Here is a 23,883-nt window from a genome sequence, read left to right as displayed (position 1 = left end):
TACTCTGTATCAGTTTTGATCATCCCATATATCCCTTCCTATACAAATAGGATATGCAGAAATGGGATATGCAAGAAATGTGCTGAGTGACCCCTGTGACCTTGACCTTGACCTGCTGACCTCTAACTCCACAACTGAGCAGGGGACCTTAGACCGATCTTCAGTGCCAAGTTTGATTATCCTGACTTCAGCACTTGCAGAGATATCTGACTGGACATACATACACACACACACACACACACACACACACACACACACACACACACACAACACACACACACATACATACCCTCATACATACTTACCCAGCCAGATACCAAAGTGAATGCAGTAACCCCACTGACGTAGGTCAGGCGTGGTTAACTATCTAAGGTAATTGTTTGAAATATAATTCTAAATGCAAGACATTTCTATTCACTGTTATAGAAAGTTGATGAAGGTAAATCCTGACACTCAGAGAGCACAGCAGGCCCTGAACCTAACACCAATAGTGACAAAACATGATAATTTATATTTAAAATGTTTTCTAATCATTAGTAAACAGATCAGTATTCAACACGTACCAGAATCATATTTTCTCATTGAATTTCTTACTCTTAGTGTTGTAGGAGACCTACATATATAATTGCACTCATTTTGGGCACCACCCTAGATTCCTAGGGAAATAATTAATTAACATTAAAATTTATTTATTTATTTTATTTTATTTCAGTCTTGTATCTTAAAGACTTGAATCCTCGGTTAAATTGACCACATTCTTGCACAAAGAAACACACAAAGCTGTAATTTGTCTAAATGAAAGCATTTATTTGCTATTCTATTGAATAAACAAGTGAGATCCTATTTACAGTGACCTGTGATGTGTGTGTGTGTGTGTGTGTGTGTGTGTGTGTGTGTGTGTGCGTGCGTGCGTGCGTGCGTGCGTGCGTGCGTGCGTGCGTGCGTGCGTGCGTGTGTATGAGAGATGTGGGTGTGTGTGCGTGTGTTCAAATTAGCATATTGAAACCGGAAATATGGTGAGAGAAAAGCCAGATAACTAACCTGACGAGGTAAACGGTAATTTTGGATTAAAGTCAATGATTTGTAAAGGAATAAACGGATTAAATGAATTAATTAATCAAGCGGTTAGTAACATCAACCAGATCAAATAGAGCAAACTCAGCCGGATTTACTGAAGTGAACCGTCGTTTTGCTGGGACGCAGAGGAGCCGGGAGATCTCGCAACGAGCCGGGAGGCCTTGCTTCTCAGACGCTGTGTGTCACGGTGGCAGCCGGGGCGTCCTGCATAAAGAGATCGTCCGTTGATAGGAGGTCTGATCCAGCAGATCTCCAGTGGTCACAGCTGAAGAAGGCCGGTGTCCGGTGATAACATTCACTGATTTAAAAATGAGGCGGGTTCTCAAGCTTTAACCAGGTCAAGAAAGGATGTCTGATGGGAACCGCCAAATGAAGAAAAGTAAATATTGGTTCTTAATTAGTTCTTGGATTAAACGAATAAAATTCGGCTTAAAATGAGCATAATGTCTAGCTTTAAGTTACAAAAAGTAAAAAGGATAAAATAGTTAAACTTTGAAGCGAAAAACTTCAGAAGATAGGGAAAAATGCACTTTTAGAAGAAAATAAGGAGAGAGGCTGATGTGAAGCCTCTAGAGAGTGGAAACAGGAAGAGGGCGAGCTGGGACCTGCTTGGGGTCTTATTAGGCCAAGGCGGGCCATGGGCAGAGAGATAGAGTTTCAGCGCGAACCTCCACTGAAATTTGATTCTCTTTGTCTCACAGAAAGGAGATGGTCCAAAATGGATAAAGAGTATGTGACATTAAAACGGGTAAACGATCGGTCTATCGCTCACCATATTTCAGTTGTGTGAAAGATAAACGCATGTTCCTAAATGTGCAGATTATTACATATGTTCATATTATGTGAATTATTTCACTCATAACTATATGTTTATGACATTAAAATACATATCACAGTGAAAATATAACAACAAGTCAGACATTTGGTGATGAATAACACAATTGTCATCCTTTCAACCTAAATAGAAAGTAAATTCAGAGGTTAATAAGAGAATTCATTCCAAATCATAGTATCCTGGGGAAGAAATGATTAACATCATATTTAAGATCTAGACTTCTGTAATAGATAGAACTGTCAAATTTGGATATGCGACAAACAAAGGACTTTCAGTAACTTTGGTGAACCTGAAACTTAATAATACATATCAGAAATATTAATTTTGAAGAGGTTCAGTTCCTTCAGTTGGAGAGAGTCCCTCTCTGTGTCTGTGTGCTTCAGCAGCAGTCATAAATTTTATGGCTGTTATCTGATCCCGGTGGAATGTGGAGACGTCTCCAGCTGAGGGTCTCTTAAAGCTGGGAAGGGATTTTAGCATGAAAGTTCATTAAACCAAACATCCATAGCATAAAGGTGAAAGTCATTGTCTTTCAAAAAGAGAAAGTTATTCCAGGTGTTGTTCAGCAGGGACTTCATCTCAAGGGAAAGGTCTCTGTCTAGTGCCTGTGAATGAAAACATACAGAAATGCATGTGTATCCCCATGTCTCCAGTAATGAGTGTTGGTCAGCGCTGGAGAGGGAGAGCTTATCTGAGTTTGTCATGTCTGGAATTCCAGGGAAATTTCTACAGTGTTTTTCTCTGTGATCTGTGAACGTGTAGAAATTTACCAGCTTCAGTCAGTTCAGTTCAAATGTGTCTGCTTGTCATTTTTCATCTCACAATTTTTGACTGATAGTTTTTAATTTTATTGAAATATATTTAAATCAAGTCCAAACTACAAAACAGTTCCAGGAAAACAAAAGCACAATTCATCATTCAAAGAAACATAAGAAAAAATTACCTGATTCTTTAAACAAAAAATAAATTAAATAATATTATTCCAACCAATACACCAATGCACCAATAATGCTAAAGTACAGATACCACAACATCTCTTTGACTGTGAGTAAGCGTTGCATCTAAAGTCAAATATTTCATCTTTTTTCATTCTATTACAGAACCAGCAGATATTACAAATGTGATTTGGAGTCTTTCAGACAATAATTTGATTATAGTAAACTGTACTCATCCAAGAAGCCGTTTGTTTGGACCTAAAGCGACATACAGAGCACGTCTTATTAATGTTGATGACAAACCACGTGAGAACTGGCATTGTGGGTTTGAATTCAGAGATCTGAGCTACTCTACGAGCTACACAGTGGTGGTTTGTATATTTCTGTTTTTTAACTCTTCAGAATATTTCTATTTTACTGTTCATTTATTGTTGGATGCTGTAATTCTTAATGACGTTCCTTCTTTATAGGTGACTGTTTATAATGGAGTGCTGGAGAGCAATCCCAAGATTATAGACGTTTCCACCAAGTGTATGTGCTGTTTTCATTGATACCGCAAAACATGAATAATTTTACTGTAATGTTTAACTCAGTTTCTCTTAATTGTATCTTGAATGTAACCATTTTGATATTCTTCTGTTGTAATCCTCATTTACAGACAACAACAAAGCTGTCATTATTGGTTTTATGTGCTTCCTCATTATCATCACATTTGTTGTGGTGTTTGTGGTGATCTATAAGATCTACATGAAGAAGCGCAGAGAGTCCAGAGGGTAAGGACCACGTATCAAACCTCCTGAATAAGTGTGTCACTGAGTTGCTTCAGTTTACATACAAAGCCATACGACAGAAATTAATTTTGATTTACTGTAATATTTTCTCCACAGTGGTGTGAATGACGACATGATGCTTGAATCAGCAAGTGAGTAAAATATTAACATCATTATTTGAACACTGTATCGACATGGTATGTTATTCTCCAAAAACTGTGAAACATTATAATAATTTGTAGCTAAAAAAGAACTGAGTCAAGGGAAGTTTTAGAAGTGTACTGAGGCGTGATGTTGTGCTGCAGTTGTACTTTGTGTCATGTTTCCTCTTTGTTGTCATAGTCTACATGAATACACGACCTCCTGGACGGCGTCATAAAGCAGCTCACTGATGAAGGAAGGCCTGATGGAGCTTCACATCAAATCACCATTTACTCTCTATGATAAGTTTTGAAGTTATTCAGCTTGCAGTAGATATTTTATAACATTTTAGAGACTATTTGTATTAGCCAAGAGCTCCAGTATTGTACTCTATTGAAATATTGTTTAACAAAGTAAATTCTGTGGTATCTTCATCCCTTTGTTGCATTTTGGAATTTCAGTGATTTTGATGCTTCGGTGTGCATATTTTACCATGTTAGAAAGTGTCAGTTTTCATTCTGATGTTTTGAACCAAGTCTGGTTAAATAAATAAAATCAACTCAATCCTAATGGTGCACAGAGGTGAGGCTGAATATTAGACAAACCGGCCAGGTCTCCCTTGGAAAACAGGCTTTTAATCTCAATGGACTTCCTGCAAAAATAAAGGTTGAATAAGTACAAAAAATAAAATAAAACCTCCAGAAGTCAACAGTGTAGCTTTGCTGAAAATCTGTGGAATAGAATAGCTACAGCAATGAATTGTTCAATGGTGGATTCAGGAAAGCTTCATCAACATGTAAAGTTGAGAAACATGTGACAGTATCAAGTACAGTGTGAGACACAGTGACTGCATTCAAATGCTTTTCTTTCACTGGTAAAGATGCAGCATCACAAACTAGACCAAGGAAGAAAAACACTGCCACGTTTAGAAAGCAACAATCAGCAACAATCTTCACTGTTGACTTAAAGAGGTCACATGGTGCCTTTTGGAATTTCCCCTTTCCTTAGTGTGTTACAGCTTTGTGTGCATGTAAAAGGTCTGCAAACGTTGTTCTGCTACTTGTCTACATCACCGTGTAACATATTTGAATAGCACTTGCCTAGTGGATAGTTTGGCTGGAACTAAAACAAAGAATAAACACAAAAGGTCAAATTGGAGACCCATGATCCGAGGCCTATCTAGGCTATGTAAACTCACTTATTTTACCTTAACAGGCCACCAAAATGTTTTGAGCAAAACCAAGTCCAGTTGCTGAATCGTCACTCATACTGGATCTAAAAGGCCAAATTTAAAAGAGGAGCTTGTGCAGGTGGAGCTGAGAAACTGCAGTTCATCAAACAGCCACTGGAGGCGAACTTTAAAAGTGAGTCAGTCATAAAATCGAACATCCCATAAACTCACGCCCTCCTTTTAGCAGAAAAAAGGTCACTTCCTTGGACTCCTTCCCTCAGCCCTGTGGTTTTTGGTTTTATGTTTTTTGCTTTTGTTATTGTGATTTCTTTAACAGAGAAAAAAATGTTTGTACAATGTTTTTTTAAGTTTAAGGATTTGTGCAAATTCTACATATAATTTCACGATTAAAACATATTAAGGCCCAAAGTTGCACATCATGAAGGATGTGGACAAAAGGCGGGTACTGTGACAGGAAACCATATAGCCCAGAGACGTTAGCATGGTCAGTCTCAGTTCAGTCAGGCTTCACTACACAGTGGAGGATGGCATAATGTTTCACAGAGTGCCACAACTCCTGATAAACGGATGTATTTTTTCTGTTAAAACGGTCATTTCACGGACACTGACTAAGCTCTCATTGGTGTTCAGGTCTTCATTATCACCACACTGTTGGCCTTGGCTGTGGCAGTCTACAAGACCTGCGTTCTGTAACAAACATCACATCTAGGAAACAAAGTGTTTTTGAAATTGGCTTCATTTTGAGCTCTTTGGCTGTTAGGTTTGGTTTAGCAGGCTCTTTGGATGACCCTCACGACACTCGCGGCCATTTGGCATCACACAGTCGACCTTTTGTAAAAAAAGCAAAACAAAGAAAAATCCTTGACAGTACCTTCAGATTCGACGGACAGACGGGCTCAGTGGCCAAAACCAGCTTTCACCATTAAAGACTTCTAGCCAGTAGGCAGCATGATGCAACGGTGTTACATAGTGATGTAAACAAGTTATGGAAGAAATGCCTCGACTTCGTTTCAGGCAGGTCAGGAGCAGCGTTTCCTGTGAGAGAAATAAACTCCCTTTGCCGTGGACTTTGGACTTTTTAGGTTTGTATATCTTTTACATGAACAGAATAACAGCTTTATAGCACATGGAAGGTGAGGACAAAAAACTGAAAGGCATCATATGGACTCTTAAATCTTTCCTTTTCAAATCAGTCATTTTCCAAAATATTATTCACTGTCCAAGTGTTAAGTATGGAACTGATACACAACTGATTTTTTGTCAGTAATATTTTACTGAAAGCGTTCCTTGGCAGACTTATGTGACGACAACAGATATGTAAACAATTGTATATTATTGTACATCAGCCCAAAATTCCTTCTTCTATCGTTTACTTTTCTAAGCCCCCATGTATTATGCCTCATTTCTTATCTTTTAACTGTAACGTAAACAGGAGGACTGTGCCGCCTTATTTTATTATTTTAGACAAAAAAATCATCAGGGTCTAAGTCATTACGGACAAGGTCTTGTGCCTCATCTTCATCCGAACACTCATGTGGCTCCTCCATTAGTGCAGCTGCAGTCTGAGCTTGTGCTGAAGCCCAAGCTGCTAAAGCAGAGGCAGCATTTGCTGAAAGGGAAAAGGAAGTCAAAATGGAGCAAGTGCTTAGAAGCATCTTTAAAGGTCGAGAAGACACATCGAGAAGTATCTCTGGATACTCTTCAGCTAGAGAAAAAAGCTGCAGCTGCGCTAGCTAAGGCTGAAGCTTCAGAGGCAGCCATGGAAGAGGAAAATGAAGACCTCAACTTCAAAATTAATCTCCAGATTCAAGATCCAACAGAGCGCACAAAAGAATATGTGGAAGACCAGGCAAGGCATACTATCAGTCAGTCAACACCTGCATTACAGGGAACCACTACTGATACTGTTAGACAACCTACCACTGCTGTGCAACGTGCACCAAAAGCTGCTGCTCAGTATCACATTCACACATGTCATGGGTTGGAAGTCAGGGAGCGCATGCTGATGCTCACATTACACTTTACAGGTAGAGCGCCCCAGAAAGTGTGGCATTCAAAAGGAGAAATGCATCGCATGAGTCACACCGAGGTATTTAATCCTCCTCAAGCTCACCAGTGCACAGATGGTCAACAGGCTAATCAGATCTTGTCAGACTTCATCAGGTTTTTCGCAAGACGTGAACTTGTGTCCTCGGGGCTTCTCCAGTCGAGTGATCATTCAGAAAGCTACAGGGCTTGGAAAGTGTCATTCTTGAATACCATAAGAGGTTTAAACCTTACAGACACTGATACGATAGGATTCTTGGTGAAGTGGCTCGGCACCAAATAGGCTGCACAGGTGAGAAGGGTAAGAGCTGTGTAAATCCACCCTCCAGAAAGAGGGCTCAAAATGACTCGGCACAGATTTGACAAATGTTATGGATCTCCAGAGGTCATTGAGAACTTGCTGTTCAACAGATTGAATAGCCTCCCTAAGATATCTACCAAAGACCACAGGAAGTTAAGAGAGCTAGGTGACTTGTTAATGGAGCTTGAAAGCACTAAATCTGATGGGGACCTGCTGGGACTCAAGTACTTAGACACAGCCTGTGATATCAACCCAACTGTGCAGAAACTGCCATACAACTTGCAGGAGAGATGGCTCTCCCACAGTTCTAAGTTTAAGGAAGAGTACAAGGTCCCATTTCCATCATTTGACTACTTTGTGGGGAATGATCCTAGATTCTCCCTCGTTCCAAGCAGCACTGAACCTTCAGTGATAAGCAAGTCAGCTCCTAAAAACAGCAGTAAGAGGCCACCAGTCTCAGTCCACAAGACTGTGTTATACTTCCTCTTCAGCTGAGACAAAGCCCGAGGGTTAAGTGGATCCTGCAAAACAATACTCCGTACACATCAAACCCCAACGATTTAGGGAAACGCTCATTGAGAACAGGAAATAATTTTTAAAGCAACATGGCATCATCAGCCCATCTAGTCAAGAACTGTCAGCAGTATAAAATGTGCTGAATGTGGAACCAAGAGTCACACTTCAGTCCTGCTGCTTGGTCCATAGAGGCACACAACCCTGCACATGAGCATGGCAGGGAGGGGGATAACAATGTGGAAGAAGCTACCGTTTCCTCAAGGTGCACATAGGTCTGTGGGGGAGACCTCGCTGAAAAATCATGCTCAAGCATTTGTCTTGGGAAGGTTTACCCAGCTGGGCAGCAGGAAAATGCAGTTCGGGTTTATGCGATATTGAATGATCAGAGCAATCGGGCGTGTTTTCTTTGAAAGTTTTGGAGTTTATAGAGTTTGAAATCTGCCACCCTGGTCGAGGAGACAAGGAAGCAGTGGTTGTAGTCAGAGTGTAGCAGTGAGCGAATTTTAGTCAGAGAAAACTTGTCATGCAGAGAGGTCTGTTCACCGTTGACAAAGTACTTCGTCACGTAATGGCTGACTCAGATTCTGAATATTCACCCTCTGATAAAGATGTTCAGTCGTCCAGTGAGACAGAAAGTGACGCTGCATCTGTGTGTAACAGCAGGAAGTCAGTGGGCCAAGACAGTCCACAAGCAGCACATACTGGAGTCGATGCATTGCTTCACCGTTTCCGGGGTGGCAGGAGGGGACATGTTGGGTGCAGCAGGGGTGGTCAAAACACTGCTAATGGTGAGCTGGCAGTGGGGATGCAAAAAACCGCAGAAATGGCGGCAGGCGCGGGAGAAGCCACAGGAGAAAATACACTGCTAATAGCGGTGGAGGCAGCAGTGGCATTCACGGCCCTGTCATAAATGACGATAATGATGGCTGGGTTTGCTTGAGAGATGAGGAAGAGTATCACAAGTGGATCAGGCATTTTAATGAGCCTGTTGGGTTTCGTGGAGACAGGGATCTGACAAATTCTGAGCCAAGCAATGCCATCTTGATTGATAAACATCTGTAAACGTTATGTAATCCATATGCCCGCCGCCTGGTGACATCATAATATGCAAATTAGATGAGAAATTTACTCCCATCACAAACTTTGGGTCATACTGATGTTTTTTCTCATTTACAGTATATCTTTATCTCTAATCATTTTCAAGTTACAACCTTTTGAAAAAGTGATATCAAAACTGAGTATTTTATTGAAAAACTGTGGCGCCTCAAGGTTTAAATTATCATTGTTATTGTATGTGTATATATACATGATCCGGCCTGCTGAAATGATATTGATACATTGTAGCAATAATAATGATGCTTATTCGCTTTTGTGTTTCTTGAAACGCAAGCAGACATCATACTCGAATACCGAGGGATTGCAAACGACGACTGCCAGTTGCTACATTAAACAAATCCAACTTGGAGTCTTTTGCCAAGTCTAGTGATTGGAGATGAAGTTTATCTGCCTGTCAGTTCATGCAAGGTGTGTGAGGATGACAGGACAAGGACAGTAAATGCAAATCTGACTGTGTGTCAAACCACACATTTGTTCACGTACACAAACAAAGTTCTGAAAGCTGGATCCAAAACCATTGCGTGTTCATACATATTAACAGACTGACTAAAAGAAATATTCAAAGAAAGATGTGTGGTTTCCTGTTAGCAGCAGCAAAACAGAAATGAAGCTTCCTCCTCTAACTAGAAGATAGCGGTCCTCCTTCTCAGAGCAGTGAAGAAAGAACTTTTAAAACAGCTTCTTGTGTCAGTATTTTCCAGTTGGACTGTATTTACTGTATGTATGTGATTGGACACAAACTGACTCCTGGATATGGCAGCTCTCTGGGGTCTCACCGTCCTGCTGCTCTTTGCTCCGTTCATCGGTTTGGCTGAATTTTGTTGTAAGTAACCAAAGTGTTTTTTGAAGTTGGGTCTTTGTTTTTCTCATCCTTAACCCTCATCATATATATTGGTATATAACTTGTCAGAATTTTGTATTTGAAAGTTGGATTTTGTTTTTAGGTAATTGTTCCCTACATAGTTGTCATCACGTACACCAAAGCTTGTTTGATTGAAAAATCATTTGGGTTCCATGTGGATCCCAGTCAGACTGTGCATCTTTAATTTATCTATGTTTGTGTTTTGTTGCTCTTGTGATGACTGCTTCAGTTGCATTGTGTTTCATTTCAATTCAGGAGTTCTTACACTAATATTGTAAGCAATACACTTCAGTAATCATCAATAATAATTTCATTGTTTCTTTCATATTTGTATCTGTAGACGACACACGTTTCAGGAAAATATACATTGAGAGGATATGGACAGGTACAGGAATATGAAACAAATGAAATACTACTGGGTCCAGCTGCACCCCAAGTGTACGGATTAATAGGGTTTGTCACGTGTACTGATGAGGGTCAAGAGTAAAATATTATTTATGTTTTACATATGAAGAAAAAACTGAAACAATAAAATAATAGCCAGCTTAAGGCTTCAACGTCTGATTTTTATAATCCATTTAAATCACTGTCTTTGAAAGAAGCACTTTACCACGCACTTAATAATGTGTGAAAACTTTAAAATTAATGTCACTGTTATATTTTATTATCATGAAATTCAGTTTGTTTTTCAGGTGAATATTGCTTGTTTACTGCTGGTTAAAATCGCTTTTCCGAAACCACCACGCCTTGATGATGAAACCTGTGAAATGAGTGAGATTATATCTGAAAAATAAAAACACACAAAAAAAACACCTTTCCTGAAACTTTATGTTACAACTTTGAAGTTGCTCATTTGAAAAAAATAAATTTTCATTTATTACAAAGAATAACACATCGATGTGGATTTTGATTAAGACTTTGATAATTCAGGATTTTCATGTCAGCACAAGATTACTGATAGAACACCTCAGTCTGTATGAAAAGTTACTTTATCCATTCTTACAGGAACATCTGTACTGAGGTCTACTCTCAGTCATTTGAAAAAGGAGAATTTTTAAAAACCTAAATATAGAGTCAACAATTAATTTAACACAGAACTAAAACTGAGCCTCTGTCAGGACCAAGTTGTGTGCTGAGAGGACAAATTCAAAACTCCACACTTGTGTTAATAAGCATCACATTACAAAAAAAACAAAGCATATATATATACAGAGTGTCCCAAAAAATGAATCCACCTTTAAGCAGCTGATAACTCACTTCACACCACCAGACTTCTTTTTATGGGGATACCTAAAAGACAAAGTCTACACAATGAGACCTGCAACAGTCACTGAACTGAGAGCAACCATTGAACGTGAATGCACGCAAATACCAAAGGAACTGTTTCATGATGTGTGCTATTCCATCGCTTTGTGTTGTCGGCAGTGTCTGGACCAGAACGGACATCAGTTTGAGAACAGGCGGTGACAAAACAATAGAATGATGTTTGCAAATTCTTTTACACGTTGAAAATTAAACAAATTATAATAAACACCTAGTTTACAATTATTTAAAGTGTGTATACATTTTTGTGGGACACCCTGTATGTATATAGTGCAATTTTAACATTTTAAAACCTTAATATTCAAACAAATAAAATGAAAAATACTGTATGAGTACTTGTGAGGAACTGTATTTTACTTTAAAATGTAACTACTAATTTAACTTTAATTCATATAAGTCAATTATATAACGTGTTTTGGGGAAAAAATGTCCTTGTGCAAGTAAAGTGTGTTTAACAATAAGATAAAATAAAGAATTTTTTTTTACTGCAATTAATGGAATAAGGCAATGCACATTAAACAACTAAAAAGTCGAACAGTAAAATTGATTTCTTGTCGTGTCTCACCTCCTCTAGATGTAATATTGTAATGTTTTGTTCAACAGTTAACGGCTGAAGAAAAAGAACAACTGAAACTACTGTAATATGGGAAATATGTGCCGTATTTGTCAGTGGTTTTACAAATTCTAACGCTTATTTTTAAATCTCTAAAAAATGTAAGTACATTTTCTAGTTCCTTTACTTACAGTGTAACATTTACTTTTTAAAACATACTTTTGGGGGTTTAGAACCTAAAATAATAATGAAGAAGATGATTTTAAATTTGTTTTTTGTTTTTTTTTAAACTATGTATAACAAGCTCTCGAAAGAACGGGGTACATTTGTCCTCACAACTGTGCATCTTTTCATCTGTCCGTGGTTGGTATCTGATTATCCAGAGCAAGTTTTGCAAGACAGCAAATTCAAAACCAAATTCCAGCTTTTTTTTTAAATCAGATCAACATTCATGAGGGAGGATTTAGAACATCCTGTTTATATCAAAACTACCATGAATTGATTTTATCATGCAGAATAAAAGCTCGATGAAGCGTCTGTAAAGATGTAGGTAGCATGAAATGTTAGTTTAGCATCATATCAGATGAAAATGTGGGCAGCACACTTTCCAGACTGCAGCTACTTTTCCTCCTCAAATGAACCACAACCACTTTACCCAGCATGCAATCTGACTCTCAGACAACATCTCTTCACCACAGCGACAACTAAAATGAGATCTTTGGGAAATATTACAGCATTGATGCATATTTAAATGATCTTTTTAAATCCTCAGATGACTTTGATCCAAGTGAAATAAAACAGACTGTTTCCACTGGACTTCCTGCAACGATCGAACCAACGTTCCCTTCAGAATGCAGAAGTCTCTCTGTTGATTACACCTGTTCAGGTAAGTGGAAAGACCAGAAGTGGAGACTTTCAGCAACATTATCAGAACATTTACATGGAAATAGATGCAGCTTAAACACTAACACAGCATTAAAAAAATAAACGATTATGAAAATCAGTTTAGGTGTTTTGGTGAGAGAAGACTGAGCTGCTGCTTTGTGCTCTTTGTCAATCTGTTCTGAATATTGTTTCTCCGAAAGTGTCCAAAGATGAATCTGAACCTAGAAGATAACTGCTCATCCACACTGAGATACAAACACCAGTTATTGTAGAAATCCTGTCATACTTGTGTCTCCTCAGAAAATGGAAAAGTTAATGACTCCAAGAAACTGTCTGAGCTGGAGCCTTTCACAGACTACACCTGTACTGGTCTGATTAAAGACAACAACGTCCCCTTAGATAAGAGAACTACACCGATCCCCGTCAGGATCGACTGTCGTAAGTTTGATATTTACTTTAACTCAGTGGAGTGAAAGTTTGTATCCTCAGAGGAGTAAATCACAGTAACAGGTAGAAGATTTATCGTTGCTGACATCAACTGTGTTCCAACAGGTTTCAGAATAACCATCACAAAGAGAGAGACAACCAACACTTCCATTGAGCTGACCTGGACAACAACCAGTGACAACTGCCAAGACGACCTTCCTAGACTTCAGAACCTTTCACTGTCTTATGACTGCAGCTGTGAGACGAATAAAAGTAAAAGTAAGTAAAATAGTTTGGAGTCACTGTATTTTTTAGGACTTTTAAAAAATGAAATATGTGTTTAAATCCTCAGTGAGTCTCTTGCATTCAGATGTTTCTTTGTTCCAACGTTTCAGAACATTAAAGTAAATGTAAATGATGTTGTGTCATGTTGTGGTTTACATTGTTATTAAAATACTCACATACAGTAATATACAGAACAAGCATTGAAATGTCACAGTTTGATGACAGTTTTCTACAGAAACATTGACGTGTTCACAGTTAAAAATGTTACTGTGCAGAAGATGAACTGATCTGAAACAGTTTTCTGCAGAAAGAGTGATAAAAGCAGTTTCTCAGTCTGCTGCTCATAGAGTAAACAGTGAATACTGAGGTTTTAGCTCACAGGACCACAATCAGAGCTGGAGATTCTTAATGTGTAACCTGACAAACAGACCAGTGTTTGTGGATATTTCTACAACTTTAACATGAGATTCAGTCATTTAAGTGTCTTTAGATTGACCTGCTGTTACTAAAACAGTTCATTAAGATTCTGTTACAGTTTCAGGCAAATTGATTCCACGTCCTGATGGAGGAAAATGTAAATTTACTGGACTCTTACCGTACACTGAACACACCTGTGACATAGTTCCCACCTACAAAAAGGACAACAAAGATGAACAACGGCTAAGAGTTCCCCTGAAAACTGATGTTGGAAGTAAGTGACCAAGAAACTATCAGATCACAGAACTCAAAACACAGAAAACAAAATGTCTCGTATTCATTCATCACAATTAATCTCTGTTTTGCTGCATTTCTGTTGCTTATCATTGAGTTAAGATCAATTTGTTGATGTAAAAATTATATCTTTTTAAAACACCTGGAACCATTCAATGTAGAAACAGTGCAAATATTTTAGGAGAAAACTGAAATCATGTGATTCACAGAAATACAACTCCATTCTGTCTGGAACAGAAACTATGTTGAATTAACTCAGTACTTTGCTTTAATGAATGGATTAATACCTATCTAAGGTAATTATATAAAATATAATTCTTCTTCTTCTTTTCCTTTCGGCTTTTCCCTTCAGGGGTCGCCACAGCGAATCAATTGCCTCCATCTAACCCTGTCTTCTGCATCCTCTTCTCTCACATCAACTACCTTCATGTCCTCTTTAACCACATCCATAAACCTCCTCTTTGGTCTTCCTCTAGGCCTCCTGCCTGGCAGTGGGAAACTCAGCATCCTTCTACCAATATATTCACACTCTCTCTCCTCTGGACATGTCTGAACCATCTCAGTCTGGCCTCTCTGACTTTATCTCCAAAGCCTCTAACATGTGCTGTCCCTCTGATGTACTCATTCCTGATCCTATCCATCCTGGTCACTCCCAAAGAGAACCTCAGCATCTTCCGTTCTGCTACCTCCAGCTCTGCCTCCTGTCTTTTCCTCAGGGACACTGTCTCCAGACCAAACAACATGGCTGGTCTCACCACAGTTTTGTAAATCTTTCCTTTCATTTTAGCTGAAACTCTTCTGTCACACATCACACCTGACACTTTTCTCCAGCCGTTCCAGCCTGCCTGTACACGCTTCTTCACCTCTTTTCCACGCTCTCCATTGCTCTGTACTTTTGACCCTAAGTACTTAAAATCCTCCACCTTCTTGATCTCTTCTCCCTGTAACCTCACTCTTCCACTTGGGTCCCTCTCATTCACACACAGACATTCCATCTTGCTGCGGCTAACCTTCATTCCTCTCCTTTCCAGGGCAAACCTCCATACCTCTAGCTTCTCCTCCACCTGTTCCCTGCTCTCACTACAGATCACAATGTCATCTGCAAACATCATAGTCCATGGAGACTCCTGTCTAACCTCGCCTGTCATCCGGTCCATCACCATAGCAAACAAGAAGGGGCTCAGAGCTGATCCCTGATGTAGTCCCGCCTCCACCTTGAACTCCTCTGTTACTCCTACAGCACACCTCACCACTGTCTTACATTCCTCATACATGTCCTGCACCACTCTAACATACTTCTCTGCCACTCCAGACTTCCTCATACAAAACCACAGTTCCTCTCTGGGCACCCTGTCATAAGCTTTCTCCAGATCTACAAAGACACAATGCAGCTCCTTCTGGCCTTCTCTGTACTTCTCTATCAACATCCTCAAAGCAAATATTGCATCTGTTGTACTCTTTCTTGGCATGAAACCATACTGCTGCTCACAGATGTTCACCTCTGCCCTTAGCCTAGCTTCAACTACTCTTTCCCATAGCTTCATCGTGTGGCTCATCAGCTTTATTCCTCTGTAGTTGCCACAACTCTGCACATCTCCCTTGTTCTTAAAGATGGGCACCAGCACACTTCTCCTCCATTCCTTGGGCATCTTCTCACTATCTAAGATCCTGTTGAACAACCCAGTCAGAAACTCTACTGCTACCTCTCTGAGACACTTCCATACCTCCACAGGTATATCATCAGGACCAAGTGCTTTTCCACTCTTCATCCTCTTCAATGCCCTCCTCACTTCATCCTTACTAATCTTTGCTACTTCCTGGTCCACAGCAGTCACCTCTTCTACTCTTCATTCTCTCTCATTGTCCTCGTTCATCAAAATATAATTATATAATTATAAAATATAATTCTAAATGCAAGACATTTCTATTCTCTGTTATAGAAAGTTGATGAAGGTAAATCCTGACACTCAGAGAGCACAGCAGCCCTGAACTGAACAGTGTCTGCATGTCATTTTTCATCTCACAATTATTTATTGATCGTTTTTAATTTTATTGAAATATATTTAAATCCAAGTCGCAACTACAAAGCAGTAAAAGGAAAACAAAAACCCAATCAATTTAAAAGCCTCATAATTCATCATTCAAAGAAACGTAAGATTTAAAAAAATCTTTATACAAAAAATAAATTAAATCTATTTTTTCAACAAATACACCAACGCACAAACGCACCAGTAATGCTAAAGTACAGATACCACAACATCTCTTTAGCTGTAAGCGTTGTATCTAAAGTAAAATATTTCCTCTTTTTTTCAATCTCTTGCAGCACCAGAAGATATTGAATATCTGGACTGGACTTATCTCGAGAATAATGTGATTCAAGTAATCTGTGAGCATCGCGGTCGTTCGTTTGGACCAGAGACAATATACAGAGCACATATTATTTTTGACGATTACAGAAGAAATCTTGATGTTGATGATGACAGAACAAGTCTTTATGATGAGAAACCACGTGAGAGCAACAAGTGTGACTTTGAATTCAGAGATCTGAGCTACGGTACGGAATACAGAGTGAAGGTATGTATAATCCTGTTTTTTAATTCTTCAGAATATTCCTATTTTACTGCTCATTTATTGCTGAATGCTGTAATTCTTAATGACGTTCTGTCTTTATAGGTGACTGTTTTCAATGGAGTGCTGGAGAGCAGACCCAAGACGAGATATATTTACACTGGGTGTATGTGCTGTTTTCATTGAAATCACAAAACATAATTTTTCTGTGATGTTTAACTCAGTTTCTCCTCATTGTATCTTGAATGTAACCATTTTGATATTCTTCTGTTGTAATCCTCATTTACAGACAACTACAAAGCTGCCATTATTAATTTTCTGTGCCTCCCCATTGCCAACATATTGGTTGTGGTGTTTATGGTGATCTATGAGAACTACATGAAGAAGCGCAGAGAGTCCAGAAGGTAAAGACCACGTATCAAACCTCCTGAATAAGTCTGACTGTCACTGATTTGTTTCAGTTTACATACAAAGCCACATTTTGATTTACCCTATTATTTTCTCCACAGTGGTGTGAATGACGACATGATGCTTGAATCAACAGCAAGTGAGTAAAATATTAACATCATTATTTGAACACTGTATTGACCTGATATGTTATTCTCCAAAAACTGTGGAACATTATAATAATTTGTAGCTGTAAATGTGTAAAAGAGCTGAGTCAAGGGAAGTTTCAGAAGCGTACTGAGGCGTGATGTTGTGCTGCAGTTGTACTTTGTGTCATGTTTTCTCTTTGTTGTCATAGTCTACATGAATACACGACCTCCTGGACGGCGTCATAAAGCAGCTCACTGATGAAGGAAGGCCTGATGGAGCTTCACATCAAATCACCATTTACTCTTTATGATAAGTTTTCAAGTTATTCAGCTTGCAGTAGATATTTTATCACATTTTAGAGGCTATTTTTAAATTTGTATTATTGTAATTAGCCAAGAGCTCCAATATTGTACTCTATTGAAATATTGTTTAACAATATCCTGGGTGCTGTATTTATTGATTTCCGTAAAGCTTTCGACACAGTTAACCATCAGGTCTTACAAAATAAATTAAATTCTTTACATTTTTCTTCCAATTCCATAAAGCTACTTATTTCATATTTGAGCGGCAGAAAGCAGGTTGTAAATGTAGGTGGGGTCACTTCAAAACCATTGAACTGCAATATGGGAGTTCCTCAAGGCAGTATTTTGGGCCCTCTGCTCTTTCTCATCTATATAAATGATCTCCCGCTGGCAATCAGACAATCCCAAACACTCTTATACGCAGATGACACTGTCATTTTTGTCTCGGGTTTGGACTCAAACACTATCAATCAAAAGCTAAATTCAGACCTGCAATCTTTGTACGAATGGTTGCAATTCAATCATTTAACTATTAATATTAAGAAGACGGAATGTATGTACTTTCACTCCTTACAGCGACCCTTACCGATAACCAACGCTCCTACTATTGCAGGACAAGAGCTACAAATAGTGTCCAAATACAAATATTTGGGAGTGACACTTGATAAACACCTGGCATATGGTGACCACACCCAAAGATTGGTAACACAGATAAATCAAAAACTTTATGTCTACAGTAAAATTAGAAAACACTTAACCTTGTGTGTCTCTAGAACCTATCTTCACGCAGTGGTTCTCTCTAGTCTCTCATACTGTCTGCCCATCTGGACTTTAACATCTCAAGAAATCCTCGAACCGGTGGCAAGACTGTATAATAGGGCCTTCAAAATCCATCACAGACTCCCTGGTTGGACTCACCACTGTACTGCCCTGTCTTTGTCTGGTGCTCTAACATTTCAGAATTACACTAAGAGCCTTGGACTCAGGTTCTACCACCTTCTACAGAACAGCTGTCCTTCAATCGCGCTGTCTGCTCTGATTCCAAGGCTCAACTTTGGTTTGGGGCCAAGGACCAGGTCAGTCACAAATGAACTTCTTCGCAAACCACAATTCAAAAATAATTATGGGAAACAATCCTTTTTCTATCAACTTACGGAGTTCTGGAATCTCCTTCCAATGAACTTAAGGACAATAAGCTCGATAAGTCACTTTAAAAAGAGTATAACAAAACATCTAGCTGATACTTACCGCTGTAACCATCGGTAGAGCGAGTAAGGCCACCGTTGGAGTGCCCTCTCCTGTATGACTGATCGTTTGTTGTTAATAGTGATGTTGTTTCTGTTGTTTGAGTGAATGTATGTTTTTGTCTACTGCAGAACAGGGACCTGCTGAAAATCAGTTAGTTAACTGAGTCAGGCTTGATTATGTTTTTAATTTTTCCCTGTTTAATAAAGAATAAAGAAAGAAAGAAAGAAAGAACAAAGTAAATTCTGTGGTATGTTCATCACTTTGTTGTATTTTGGAATTTAAATGATTCTGATGCTTTGGTGTGCATATTTTACCATGTTAGAAAGTGTCACTTTTCTTGCTGATGTTTTGAACCAAGTCTGGTTAAATAAATAAAATCAACTTAATCACAATGATGTACAGACGTGTTGCTGATTATTAGACAAACCTCCAGAAGTCAGAACAGTGTAGCTTTGCTGAAAATCTGTGGAATAGAATAGCTACAGCAATGAATTGTTCAATGGTGGATTCAGGAAAGCTTCATCAACATGTAAAGTTGAGAAACATGTGGCAGTATCAAGTACAGTGTGAGACACAGTGACTGCATTCAAATGCTTTTCTTTCACTGGTAAAGATGCAGCATCACAAACTAGACCAAGGAAGAAAAACACTGGCAGGTTTAGAAAACAGATTTTTTTCAACAGTGTGTTTTGAGATGTCATATGTATGTTTATATGACATGTTTTTGCTTACCATATGGAAATTAATGGAAAATGGTCTATTGTCGCAAAGTGAACTTTGTTGCGAATTAAATAATAATACAGTAAATATTACAGGACAAGTACTTAATCTTTACTCTAAAAAATGAATTTTCACTTTAATTGTAGACATTTTTAACCTGTACCATTGGCTTCATTTTGACCTCTTTGGCTGTTAGGTTTGGTTTAGCAGGCTCTTTGGATGACCCTCACGACACTCGCGCCCATTTGGCGTCACACAGTCGACCTTTTGTAAAAAAACAAAAGAAAGAAAAATCCTTGACAGTACCTTCAGATTCGACGGACAGACGGGCTCAGTGGCCAAAACCAGCTTTCACCATTAAAGACTTCTAGCCAGTAGGCAGCATGATGCAACGGTGTTACATAGTGATGTAAACAAGTTATGGAAGAAACGCCTCGACTTCGTTTCAGGCAGGTCAGGAGCAGCGTTTCCTGTGAGAGAAATAAACTCCCTTTGCCGTGGACTTTGGACTTTTTAGGTTTGTATATCTTTTACATGCACGGAATAACAGCTTTATAGCACATGGAAGGTGAGGACAAAAAACTGAAAGGCATCATATGGACTCTTAAATCTTTTCTTTTCAAATCAGTCATTTTCCAAAATATTATTCACTGTCCAAGTGTTAAGTATGGAACTGATACACAACTGATTTTTCGTCAGTAATATTTTACTGAAAGCGTTCCTTGGCAGACTTATGTGACGACAACAGATATGTAAACAATTGTATATTATTGTATATCAGCCCAAAATTCCTTCTTCTATCGTTTACTTTTCTAAGCCCCCATGTATTATGCCTCATTTCTTATCTTTTAACTGTAACGTAAACAGGAGGACTGTGCCGCCTTATTTTATTATTTCATTTTATTATTTTAGACAAAAAAATCATCAGGGTCTAAATCATTACAGACAAGGTCTTGTGCCTCATCTTCATCCGAACACTCATGTGGCTCCTCCATTAGTGCAGCTGCAGTCTGAGCTTGTGCTGAAGCCCAAGCTGCTAAAGCAGAGGCAGCATTTGCTGAAAGGGAAAAGGAAGTCAAAATGGAGCAAACGCTTAGAAGCATCTTTAAAGGTCGAGAAGACACATCGAGAAGTACCTCTGGATACTCTTCAGCTAGAGAAAAAAGCTGCAGCTGCGCTAGCTAAGGCTGAAGCTTCAGAGGCAGCCATGGAAGAGGAAAATGAAGACCTCAGCTCCAAAATTAATCTCCAGATTCAAGATCCAACAGAGCGCACAAAAGAATATGTGGAAGACCAGGCAAGGCATACTATCAGTCAGTCAACACCTGCATTACAGGGAACCACTACTGATACTGTTAGTCAACCAACCACTGCTGTGCAACGTGCACCAAAAGCTGCTGTTCAGTATCACATTCACACGTCATGGGTTGGAAGTCAGGGAGCGCATGCTGATGCTCACATTACACTTTACAGGTAGAGCGCCCCAGAAAGTGTGGCATTCAAAAGGAGAAATGCATCACGAGTCACACCGAGGTATTTAATCCTCCTCAAGCTCACCAGTGCACAGATGCTCAACAGGCTAATCAGATCTTGTCAGACTTCATCAGGTGTTTCACAAGACGTGAACTTGCGTCCTCGGGGCTTCTCCGGTCTAGTGATCATTCAGAAAGCTACAGGGCTTGGAAAGTGTCATTCTTGAATGCCATAAGAGGTTTAATCCTTACAGACACTGATACGATGGGCCTCTTGGTGAAGTGACTCGGCACCAAATCAGCTGCACAGGTGAGAAGGGTAAGAGCTGTGTAAATCCACCCTCCAGAAAGAGGGCTCAAAATGACTCGGCACAGATTTGACCAATGGCAATGACGATAATGATGGCTGGGTTTGCTTGAGAGATGAGGAAGAGTATCACAAGTGGATCGGACATTTTAATGAGCCTGTTGGGTGTCGTGGAGACAGGGATCTGACAAATTCTGAGCCAAGCAATGCCATCTTGATTGATAAACATCTGTGAAAGTTATGTAATCCATACGCCCGCCGCCTGGTGACATCATAATATGCAAATTAGATGAGAAATTTACTCCCATCACAAACTTTGGGTCATACTGATGTTTTTTCTCATTTACAGTATATCTTTATCTCTAATCATTTTCAAGTTACAACCTTTTGAAAAAGTGATATCAAAACTGAGTATTTTATTGAAAAACTGTGGCGCCTCAAGGTTTAAATTATCATTGTTATTGTATGTGTATATTTTTGGTAAATGATAAATATTTTGTTTATATCTGGTAAATTCATGTCAGTCACATGATCTGGCCTGCTGAAACGATATTTATACATTGTAGCAATAATAATAATGCTTATCTGCTTTTGTGTTTCAGTTTTACTGCTAGTAGCTACATTAAACAAATTCAACTTGGAGCCTTTTCCCCAAGTGTAGTGATTGGAGATGAAGTTTATCTGCCTGTCAGTTCATGCAAGGCGTGTGAGGAGGACAGGACAAGGACAGTAAATGCAAAGCTGACTGTGTGTCAAACCACACATTTGTTCATGTACACAAACAAAGTTCTGAAATCTGGATCCAAATACCATTGTGTGTTCATACATATTAACAGACTGACTAAAAGAAATATTAAAAGAAAGATGTGTGGTTTCCTGTTAGCAGCAGCAAAACAGAAATGAAGCTTCCTCCTCCAACTAGAAGATAGCGGTCCTCCTTCTCAGAACAGTGACGAAAGAACTTTTAAAACAGCTTCTTGTGTCAGTATTTTCCAGTTGGACTGTATTTACTGTATGTATGTGGTTGGACACAAAGTGACTCCTGGATATGGCAGCTCTCTGGGGTCTCACCGTCCTGCTGCTCTTTGCTCCGTTCATCGGTTTGGCTGAATTTTGTTGTAAGTAACCAAAGTGTTTTTTTGAAGTTGGGTCGTTGTTTTTCTCATCCTTAACCCTCATCAGTGCACCTGGAATATAACAAGTTATATACTACATATTGGTATATAACTTGCCAGAATTTTTTATTTGGAAGTTGGATTTTTTTGTTTTTAGGTAATTGTTATCTACATAGTTGTCATCACGTACACCAAAGCTTGTTTGATTGAAAAATCATTTGGGTTCCATGTGGACCCCAGTCAGACTGTGCATCTTTTATTTATCTATGTTTGTGTTTTGTTGCTCTTGTGATGACTGCTTCAGTTGCATTGTGTTTCATTTCAATTCAGGAGTTCTTACACTAATATTGTAAGCAATACACTTCAGTAATCATCAATAATAATTTCATTGTTTCTTTCATATTTGTTTCTATAGACGACACACGTTTTAGGAAAATATACATTGAGAGGATATGGACAGGTACAGAAATATGAAACAAATGAAATACTACTGGGGTCCAGCTGCACCCCAAGTGTACGGATTAATAGGGTTTGCCACGTGTACTGATGAGGGTCAAGAGTAAAATATTATTTATGTTTTACATATGAAGAAAAAACTGAAACAATAAAATAATAGCCATCTTAAGGCTTCAACGTCTGATTTTAATAATCCATTTAAATCACTGTCTTTGAAAGAAGCACTTTACCACGCACTTAATAATGTGTGAAAACTTTAAAATTAATGTCACTGTTATATTTTATTATCATGAAATTCAGTTTGTTTTTCAGGTGGATATTGCTTGTTTACTGCTGGTTAAAATCGCTTTTCTGAAACCACCACGCCTTGACGATGAAACCTGTGAAATGAGTGAGATTATATCTGAAAAATAAAAACACAAAAAAACACCTTTCCTGAAACTTTATGTTACAACTTTGAAGTTGCTCATTTGAAAAAAAAAAAATTTTCATTTATTACAAAGAATAACACATAGATGTGGATTTTGATTAAGACTTTGATAATTCAGGATTTTCATGTCAGCACAAGATTACTGATAGAACACCTCAGTCTGTATGAAAAGTTACTTTATCCATTCTTACAGGAACATCTGTACTGAGGTCTACTCTCAGTCATTTGAAAAAGGAGAATTTTTAAAAACCTAAATATACAGTCAACAATTAATTTAACACAGAACTAAAACTGAGCCTCTGCCAGGACCAAGTTGTGCGCTGAGAGGACAAATTCAAAACTCCACACTTGTGTTAATAAGCATCACATTACAAAAAAAAACAGCATATATATACAGGGTTACCCAAAAAATGTATCCACCTTTAAGCAGCTGATAACTAACTTCACACCACCAGACTTCTTTCTATGGGGATACCTAAAAGACAAAGTCTACACAATGAGACCTGCAACAGTCACTGAATTGAGAGCAACCATTGAACATGAATGCACGCAAATACCAAGGGAACTGTTTCATGATGTGTGCTATTCCATCGCTTTGTGTTGTCGGCAGTGTCTGGACCAGAATGGACATCAGTTTGAGAACAGGCGGTGACAAAACAATAGAATGATGTTTGCAAATTCTTTTACACGTTGAAAATTAAACAAATTATAATAAACACCTAGTTTACAATTATTTAAAGTGTGTATACATTTT

The 23,883-nt window shown here is 38.6% G+C and overlaps 3 long non-coding RNA genes across 5 annotated transcripts in view; all 3 read left to right on the top strand.

The window, feature by feature from the left end:
* Positions 1–3,511: 3,511 nt before the first annotated feature.
* LOC127533748 (uncharacterized) lies at positions 3,512–4,275 on the top strand. The gene is made up of 3 exons (XR_007941493.1): positions 3,512–3,620; positions 3,735–3,769; positions 3,960–4,275. It is a non-coding gene; the product is annotated as an uncharacterized LOC127533748 (long non-coding RNA).
* Positions 4,276–9,577: 5,302 nt separating this feature from the next.
* The window catches only part of LOC127533742 (uncharacterized), a 47,546-nt gene continuing 33,240 nt past the window's right edge, over positions 9,578–23,883 (top strand). Inside the window, exon 1 of one of the 3 annotated variants that reach the window (XR_007941486.1) lies at positions 9,578–9,752. This is a non-coding gene — a long non-coding RNA (uncharacterized LOC127533742). Of the gene's footprint in view, positions 9,753–22,097; positions 22,247–23,883 lie in introns of those variants that run through there. The other 2 variants (XR_007941485.1, XR_007941487.1) reach the window with 2 other exon arrangements.
* Positions 16,784–17,488, top strand: LOC127533745 (uncharacterized). Its single transcript, XR_007941490.1, has 3 exons — positions 16,784–16,946; positions 17,052–17,089; positions 17,288–17,488. It is a non-coding gene; the product is annotated as an uncharacterized LOC127533745 (long non-coding RNA).

This window comes from Acanthochromis polyacanthus, chromosome 4, assembly GCF_021347895.1.
Source record: "Acanthochromis polyacanthus isolate Apoly-LR-REF ecotype Palm Island chromosome 4, KAUST_Apoly_ChrSc, whole genome shotgun sequence".
NCBI lineage: Eukaryota > Metazoa > Chordata > Actinopteri > Pomacentridae > Acanthochromis > Acanthochromis polyacanthus.
The sequence above is the reverse complement of the archived record's forward strand: the minus strand, read 5'-3'. Positions and strand labels throughout refer to the sequence as shown.